Below are 9279 nucleotides of genomic sequence, written 5' to 3' on the forward strand. Positions count from 1 at the left end.
ATTGCTATTGCTAGAACTTCAAGCACTATATTGAAGAGGTATGGAGAGAGTGGACATCCTTGTCGTGTTCCTGATTTTAGTGGGATGGCTTTGATTAAAAACATTTTCTTGATTAATGATTGATGAAAAAGACCCTAAACCTTTGCCTTTGCATGAGTTGTTGCCACTGGGCAAGTAATCTTGAGTTAGATAAAATGCAAGCTGAACAAGACGTGAGGAACAAGCTAAGCAGTAGCTTTTTATGGCCTGTATGTCATTACTAACAGATGTGTCAGCTGGTGTTTTGAAGTTTGTTCTTAGAGTTCTTGACCGAACTTCCATTGGATGAACTGTGGGTAGTATGGTAAAACCAATATTTTCCTCCCAGGTTGTTTCTGGTCATGGCCTTTAACACAGCAGCAGAAAGCAGAGAACAGTTGAGAATTACTTTTTTTTTTTTCAAGACAGGGTTCCTCTGTAGCTTTGGAGCCTGTCCTGGAACTAGCTTATTTAGACCAGGCTGGCCCCAAATTCACAGAGACCCGCCCACCTCTGCCCCCCGCCCTCCCCCCGAGTGCTGGGATTAAAGGCATGCACCCAGAGAGAATTACTATTTTTTAATTTATTTATTTATTAAAGATTTCTGTCTCTTCCTCGCCACCGCCTCCCATTTCCCTCCCTCTCCCCCTCCCCCAATCAAGTCCCCCTCCCTTGTCAGCCCAAAGAGCAATCAGGGTTCCCTGCCCTGTGGGAAGTCCAAGCACCACCCACCTCCATCCAGGTCTAGTAAGGTGAGTATCCAAACTGCCTAGGCTCCCACAAAGCCAGTATGTGCAGTAGGATCAAAAACCCATTTTTTTTGAAGTGAAACCTTGTTGGTGTGGTGTCTGTGTGTGTTTATATAAACTTTAAGGGAGAGAAACAAACTTATAATGTACTTGCAAGTCCCTTGATGGAAAGAAAGCAGAGTATTGTTTTTTTTCTCAGTGATAAAACTGAACGGAAGTTAGTGGCAGAGTAGCCTGACAATTCTTGAGGGAAATCAATAAACACCAAAGGAGCTACAGGAAAGAGAACAACAGAGTGTAAGTATCAAGAGAGAGCACCTGTTGAACTCAATAGTTACCATCGTCACAGTAGTTCTTCATAATTATTAAAAAATGACAGAGTGTCAAATATTTTTTTATCCTCTCCCACCAGGGTACTGCTCATCTTATTGAATTATAAACTACATGAATTTATTACTCAAAGTTCTGAAATCTAATTAATTTCAAACTCAATGTATCAGAAGAGTCAGTCTAAAGTGAGAGCCTCTTTTGCAGTTCATAGATGCTGACTTCTCCCTGAGGTAATAGCTTCTTCCACAATGGGACAAGTCAATTCTGAAGGTTGCATATTCATGACTTAATTTTCTCTCAATAGCTCCCCGAAGACCAAATCTTTACTCTTGGGGATAAAGATTTGAAAATATGAATGTCAAGAGACTACAAACACTAACCCTGAATATAGATTGTATTTATTCATAACTGCAAAATTAGGACCTTCTGTAAGAGAATCCAAAATGTTAAAGAATGATTCTTTAGTTCTAAGTTGATATCTGTGACAGTTTGAATGTGACTGGCCCCCATAAGCTCATATAAAATGTGGCACCATTAAAAGGTGTGGCTTTATTTGCATAGGTACGGCCTTGTTGGTGGAAGTACGTCACTGTGAGAGTGGACTTTGAGGTCTCATGTATGCTCAAGCCATGCCCAGTGTCTTGGCTCACTTCCTGTTGCCTGCCAGTCGAGATCTGGCATTCTTAGCTCTTTCTCCAGCACCATGTATACCTGCATGCCACCATATCCTTCCATGATGATAATGGATTAAAAGTCTCTAAACATAAACCACCCAATTAAGTGTTTTCCTTTATAAGAATTGCCATGGTTATGGTACCTTTTCACAGTAATACAAACTCCAAGATAATACCTGAATAGACAAAGTATAGGTGTTTCCCTGACTGCTGCTTTTTTTTGTGGTTGCCTTTCTATCAGTAATAGGGTTATCCTTCAAACACCTGAGCTACCCACTCCCCAGTTCATAGACTAACCATGAACTGCTCTTGCCGCTAATACCACTGTAGTGTGAAAGTGCAGCTGATTGTCTTTCCATCTTTGGTACATAAGAGAGAAGTTAAGAACAATCTTGGATAGCTAATTCAGTCTGTTAGGCACCCTCTGAGGGTCAGGCATGTGTCCATACCTTTTCTGGGCAAAGGAAGAGGGTGGGAAACCGAGCGCAGCAATCAAGATCAAAATCACAACTCCATGATAAGAAATGCTGTCAGCGTGGTAATGACTTGTTTAAACATTTATTAAATCACTTCACAACAAATAGTAACACATGAAGTGCTATCCTCACATTTCACAGCAACTTCACTTCTAAGCAGAAAAAAAGAGAGAGAAAAAAAAGAAAAAGAAAGTAAAACGCTAGCCAAACTGTTTTAAAACCTTCATCGAGTTATTATTTAGTTAATATTGAGAGAATTAATTTTTCCTGTTTGTTCACAAGCAACGTTCTAATAAATAAACTTGGCAACAACATGCAAGTATGGCTGCATTATTGGAGCTGAGAAAAACTAATGTGTAAAGTAAGGAAATTCCATGTTGGGCTACCTGCAACAGTAATAGCCTTATTTTATTCAATTTTCAAGCTTTCTACACTTCACCTTGACTTGCAGTCATCATAGATTCTAACAAATTTATTTTCATACACAGAATAACAATTTTAAAAATCATGAGAATTCCATATTCAACAAGAAGCTTCCTTTTTTTGTCACTTTTTACAACATGTCTTTCAACAAAAAGGAATGACCTTTTTTAATGACACATGCTTATAATTCCAGCCACTGGGAGACACAATCAAGAGGACTTAAAGTGCAAGTTCAGCCTGGGCTACAGAAGGAGCCCTGTGTGTCTAATCCATCCCCACAAGTCTCTACAGAAGGAGCCCTGTGTGTCTAATCCATCCCCACAAGTCTCTACAGAAGGAGCCCTGTGTGTCTAATCCATCCCCACAAGTCTCTACCTTCAGTACACTTCATATGTGCACATTCCCTCACACACTAAAGCAGAATACTTCTGAAAAAAAGTTATTAAAACACTTCCTTTCAGTATTTGGATTATCTGTCTACATGGTTTTCGGGACAAAGCCTGTGCTACTCAAAGATGTCAAGTCCAGAGCTAAAAAGATATTAACTTTAGGATGGGTCCTAACATCCTGGTGTGACAAGTGAGACCCAAACCCCCTTCTTCACTTATTAGGGCAGTGCCTAGCTGCAGTTGTGGGTGAGTTAAGGATATCCACTGGATCCTCATTCCGCTGTGCAATGTTGAAGACTACAAGTCAAAACCTGTCCTGTCTTGGAAGGCATTGCTGAGAGTTAGGTCTGAGATAATAAGTCAAGAGAACTGCCACAAGGTTTGGCCAGCCTAATCCTGTAGTCAGTCCTCTGCCAGCTCAAAAACTGAAAACAAACATAAAGCAAAAATAAAACTACAAAGCCATTTCTATTTAGATATTGCTTACATCTCTCACTGTTGTCAATTCCTTTGCCCTTATTCTCCAGAACTATAGAAAAAAATGGAAAATGTTTTGATTAAAGTCAGCTATGTAGTCCAAGGCTATGCTATAATTTTCACTTTTTTTCTGAGACCGAGTTTCTCTGTAGCTTTGGAGACTGTACTGGAACTAGCTCTTGTAGACCAGGCTGACCCCAAAATCACAAAGCTCTGTCTGCTTCTACCTCTCAAGTGCTGGGATTAAAGGCATGTGCCACCATTGCCCAGGTATATAATTTTTATCTTATATTCCTAAAGAAAATGGAAATACAGAGAGATTTAAATATTTCCACCACACTTCAATGTATGGAAAGTTTGACAATTCAACAAACAATAGCCTTTCTCTTACAGTATTAACTGAGACATAGTTTACCCTGCTCTTCCTCTAGGAAGTGGGACATATTTTACTCTGTTCTTGCTGTAGGAAGTGAGACATGTTTTTTCCTGTTCTCACTGTAGGAAATGGGATATATTTTTTTCCGCCCTTTCTGTAGGAAGTGGGACATTCTTTACCTTGCTCTTCCTGTAGGAGGTAGGCTATGTTTTACCTTGCTCTTGCTGTAGGAAGGGGGACATGTTTTACACTGCTCTCACTGTAGGAAGTGCAACATGGTTTATCTTACTGTTCTTACTGTAGGAAGTATCATATATCTTATTTTTTTTAATGTATGAAGTAGGACATGCTTTCTTTTAAACAAACAATTTCACATGATGCATGATGCAGAAGTCTCATGCCCTGAAGATGAGTAAATTCTGTTTGCACCCCTGTGTTTTTGCAATTTATTCTCAGTGTTGCATGTTCTGATTTCTGGTCCAAATATTCGAAGTGAACTGATTCTGTCTGCTACAGAAGCCTGGAAACTACCAAAGTCCACCATTTATGCTACAAGAAATACAAACAAACTGCATTTAAGATGTACACAATCTTAAAGTAAGATTAGTTTCAAGAACATCCCTGGGTGTTCTCACATAAGAAACATACCTAAAGAACAGATCTTGTTCTTTGGACAACAGTTTTGTACTAAACTTAAGATCCTACAAATACTGTCCTCCACAGTGATCTTCCAATATTGTACCTTGCATCAACAGAAATTAAAATAGCATGCTCAGGTTAGTACACCACTCACCCAAACAGTGCACTGGGGGTAAAAGAAAAGAAGGTAAAATCCCAGAGAGCCTATTGGGAGATTCATGGATAGGCTAGCTCTACAACGTAAGATCCACCGGAGCATGAGTGTCTGTGTGCTCTCTACTGCTCTTCCTGACATGTAGCAGAAACCAAATCAACAATATAGTGTTATGCAACCATTGGTAGATTATAAAGTTCAAACTATGATTTTCTTTTATTAGTCAAATTGAATGTTTTAAAATTTCATCCATGTGTATGCTTTCTGTGAAATCTGGTAACTTTTGCCACAACTGTCTCTTAACTTTGTCCTCCTCTCCATCCCATGCACAGTATAGCTGTCCCAATAATAAAGGCTCCAAAATATTACATACTCATAGTTTGATGGAGGCTACCATTTTAAGTAGGTTGTGAAAAATTTACATAAGCAATATATCTTGGAACAAAGAACCAGACCTATATCCTGGAGTCTAAATGTTATGCTCCTATAAATGCACTGTGTTATTCTAAAAAAAATTTAATACATATCTAGAAATCATAAATTATCCTGATATCTTTTAGGAGAGGAGTAGATCCTCTGACATCAACAATCTTTAAACTCTGGTGTCACTGTCTAATAATCTGTCTCAACTGCAATGGAGGTATGTTCCAAATAATTTAGTGAAAATATAGTTCAAGAATGACTAGTTTGTCTCTGATTTAGAGTAGATTTCCCTATCACAAGCTTAGCCATTGCATTCCAGTAAAGTCTGGGGATGGATGCAAAATGGCATGACGGTAAACAGCTGTCATTTTCAAGGTTTGCACACACCCTTGGATTCCACCAAAGAGAATGCATCTTATGGGAAGGCAGCATTTTATGTGTCTTTTGTAAGAATTTTTAAGTTAATATAAAACACCTGGGATTAAATATTTTGTTCTGGCCACAATGAAAATGTATATTATTCAGTCATCAATAGAATCAATACATGGTCAAAGCAGAAAGACTCCTGAGACTGTTGATAGGAAAAAAATAAGTATAGTCCTATTTGTATAAAAAACAAACAAACAAACAGTAGAGTGTCTTTGCCAACATCCAGTATTATGAGTAAAAGCATACAGAAAATGAGAAAATAATTCAAAGAATAGTCTTCACCTTTCATGAGTCAGTATAAATCTATGTTATTTGAGGTAATCTGCAACCATGTTAAAAAGTATTACCCCTCTCTACAATGGGGTATATATACATATTATTATAAAAGTTTTTCAGGAGCAGAAGGAGAGAGAGCACGAGCAAGGAACTCAGGACCGCGAGGGGTGCACCCACACACTGAGACAATGGGGATGTTCTATCGGGAACTCACCAAGGCCAGTTGGCCTGGGTCTGAAAAAGCCTGGGATAAAACCAGACTCGCTGAACATAGCAGACAATGAGGACTACTGAGAACTCAAGATCAATGGCAATGGGTTTTTGATCCTACTGCACGTACTGGCTTTGTGGGAGCCTAGGCGGTTTGGATGCTCACCTTACTAGACCTGGATGGAGGTGGCTGGTCCTTGGACTTCCCACAGGGCAGGGAACCCTGATTGTTCTTTGGGCTGATGAGGGAGGGGGCTTGATTGGAGGAGGGGGAGGGAAATGGGAGGTGGTGGCGGGGAAGAGACAGAAATCTTTAATAAATAAATAAATTAAAAAAATAAAAAAAACGTTTTTCTAGTAACTATAAATTAAACTATTATGTTTATTTTAAACCAAAAATTCTTCTGAAGGAAAAGAAGAAAACATTTAATTCTTTTTTGGTCATTTGCAGTTAACTCATAAAGTATCTATTAAAAACTAAAAATGGATAGTAAAAGGACTAAGACAACACAATCAAGCAGATGAAGGTTGTAGGAATAGTTCAAGTAGGAGATTTTGCTGGCCTTAGGTATAGTGAGGAAAATGAAACACAGGAAAGGTGACAAAATGCCAGACTTAAACCATATGTTTAGAGTCAGTAGGTTCTCCATGAGATAGTTGTCTATGGGTGAAAAAATAAGAAGGAAGGAAGGAGAAAAAAGAAAACAATCAAAGAATAAAAACTTCGTGAATGGGATTATAAGAGGTGCGAGAGTTTTGAAACTTTGAGAATCCATCATCTAATTAAAGAATAGAGCACAGATAATAATGTACGATATAGAGGATTTCAAGTGCTATGATATTTTGGAATGACCAAAGAAGTCGAAATACAAGTATGAAGCATTCTGTCTGTGACGCTAATAGGAGTTATTTTTAAGAATAAATTGCTTTTGGTAGAGTCACAGAGGTATAATCCACTGTTATAAGAACAGAAAAACAGTGCAAGAAAATAGAGAAGCAGTGAATATCAATAAATAACTCTTCTGAAGAGTTGTTTTGTAAACACTGAGCAGAGAAATACAGTAACTCATCAGAGACATGAATTATCAGAGTGTTTTTTGCTGTTTTGATTAAAAGAAATGGCAGGACTAGACATGAGCTGGTGAGAAGGAAGGCTTAGCGATGCCACATGGGCACAGTCAAATCGCTTGCATGAGATAGACACTGCAGTACTTGGATGTGCATGAAGCACAGTCAACAGCTTCCTATTAGGGAGACAGAAGGTTAAACATCTGGCTATAAGTGCAGATGTGGCCGTTGACATGGCGACAGGACTCTGAAGGAAACTGTTATTGGTTACTTGTATGACTTCAGAGCTCTATAAATGAAAACTATTACAAGAAACTGAGAATAGTTGAAGCTTGAAAAGATGGAGAAAGAGCAGTATTGGTAAAAATAAAGCAGACTAAGTTTAGGTTTAACTGGGAGCATTAAATGTCTGGTTGAAATGATTATGAATTTAAAGTAAAATGAACATGGCTGTGTTTTTTTTTCCCTATATAAGTGCAGCTGCTTAAGCTCAGATACAAGGTAGAAAGAGGGTAGACATTACTCCACCACTTACTGATCCTGAAATATTTACTTAATATCTGCAAGTTCCTATTTTTTGAATTTACTCTTACAGGTGTGTTTTTTAAGACTCAAATGAGATAATATATGTATGCTGTGGTGATTAAAAGCTCAAACACTGGAATTAGTCTGATTGAGTTTAAATCCTAACTCTTACGTTAGTAGAAGAGAGACAGGTGAGACAAATAAAGATGTGCATAAAATGAGGCTTATAATTTCTACAAGGAATCCAAGGCTTGATACAGAGGGAAATAGGAGCACAAAACAGAACGAGGAAAGTTAAAGCACAGCACAAAACCTGTATCAAGCAAACGAAAACATCACAGCACCGGGTATGTTGGGTTTGACTGTATATTTATACTTGTGAAGTCTGGATATCACTGCTGAGGACAGAAGATGATCAGAAAGTAGAAAACTTAAGATTATGGAAGAGGTTTGTGATAATTGTTCTAAAACTTGGAAGTAACTATTTTATGGAAGCCGATGTTAATGAAGAAGAAATCACAGAGCTAAGTGTCACCAATGCCAACACTGAAATCAGTAAGAAATATGACCGACAGTGTTGCTGATAAGGATAACAATGAGATATAAGCTGAAGAAGGCTAGGGAGAAAAATGTCATGCAAACTCACTTTGTTTGCTTTCAGTTAATATGATAAAGACTGTGATTTAAAAAAAGCAATTTGGAGAGGAAAGGGCTTATTTAGATTTATAAGTCCCAGTCCCTGTCAATTATTGAGGGAAGCTAAGCTTGGAACTAAAAGTAGGGTAGAAACCTGGAGAGCAAGTGAAGCAGAGATCCTGGGGGATGCTGCTTGCTTGATTGCTCCCCATGACTTGCTTACCTTTTTATTCTACCTAGGACCACATGCCTAGCGGTAGACAAACCATATCAATACTTAATTAAGAAAATGCCCTATGTACTTGCTTACAATTCAGTCTAATAGAACTTTACCAATTGAGGTTTCCTCTTCCCAAATTACCCAAATGATGTCAAAGTGACAAGAAAGCTAGCCAGCATATCACTCAAATCACTGAAAGAATCAGTACAGCTGAGGAATATCCTAGTTTCATTTCTGTTCCAAGGATGTGATACACAAACAGAAAGACACTTCTGGGGTAGGAAGTTTATTTTAGCTTATATTTCCAGGTTACAGTCCATCATTGTGTGGAATTCAAGGCATAAGCTCCAAACACTCACAGTCAAAACCCCATAGAAATGCATGTGTTCATGCTCACTTGTTAGTTTGCTTGTGCACTGCTTAGTTTTACCTTTCTGACACAGCACAGGAACCCTTGCGTAGGGAATAGTATCACCCACAATGAATTGGGTACGCCACAGACAAGCCCACAGACCAACCCAAGGCTAACTATTACTTACTGAGACTGGCTTTTGCAGATGATTCTAGTTTGGACGCTGTCAATTAAAATTAACTACCACAGTGAGAGAATTAGAGTTAATCTAATTTGTGGTATCATAGGGTCTCCTCCTTTTTTTCTGGTTTGTACTCACTGTTTTTGTTCTCTTGGATAGTTCAGCTAAAAATCTGTGCATTTGTTTTTATTTTTAATTTTATTTCTCTCTCTCTGTGTCTCTCTCTTTGTCTCTGTGTCTCTGTCTCTCTCTGT

This window comes from Microtus ochrogaster, chromosome 19 (assembly GCF_000317375.1).
Source record: "Microtus ochrogaster isolate Prairie Vole_2 chromosome 19, MicOch1.0, whole genome shotgun sequence".
Lineage (NCBI taxonomy): Eukaryota > Metazoa > Chordata > Mammalia > Rodentia > Cricetidae > Microtus > Microtus ochrogaster.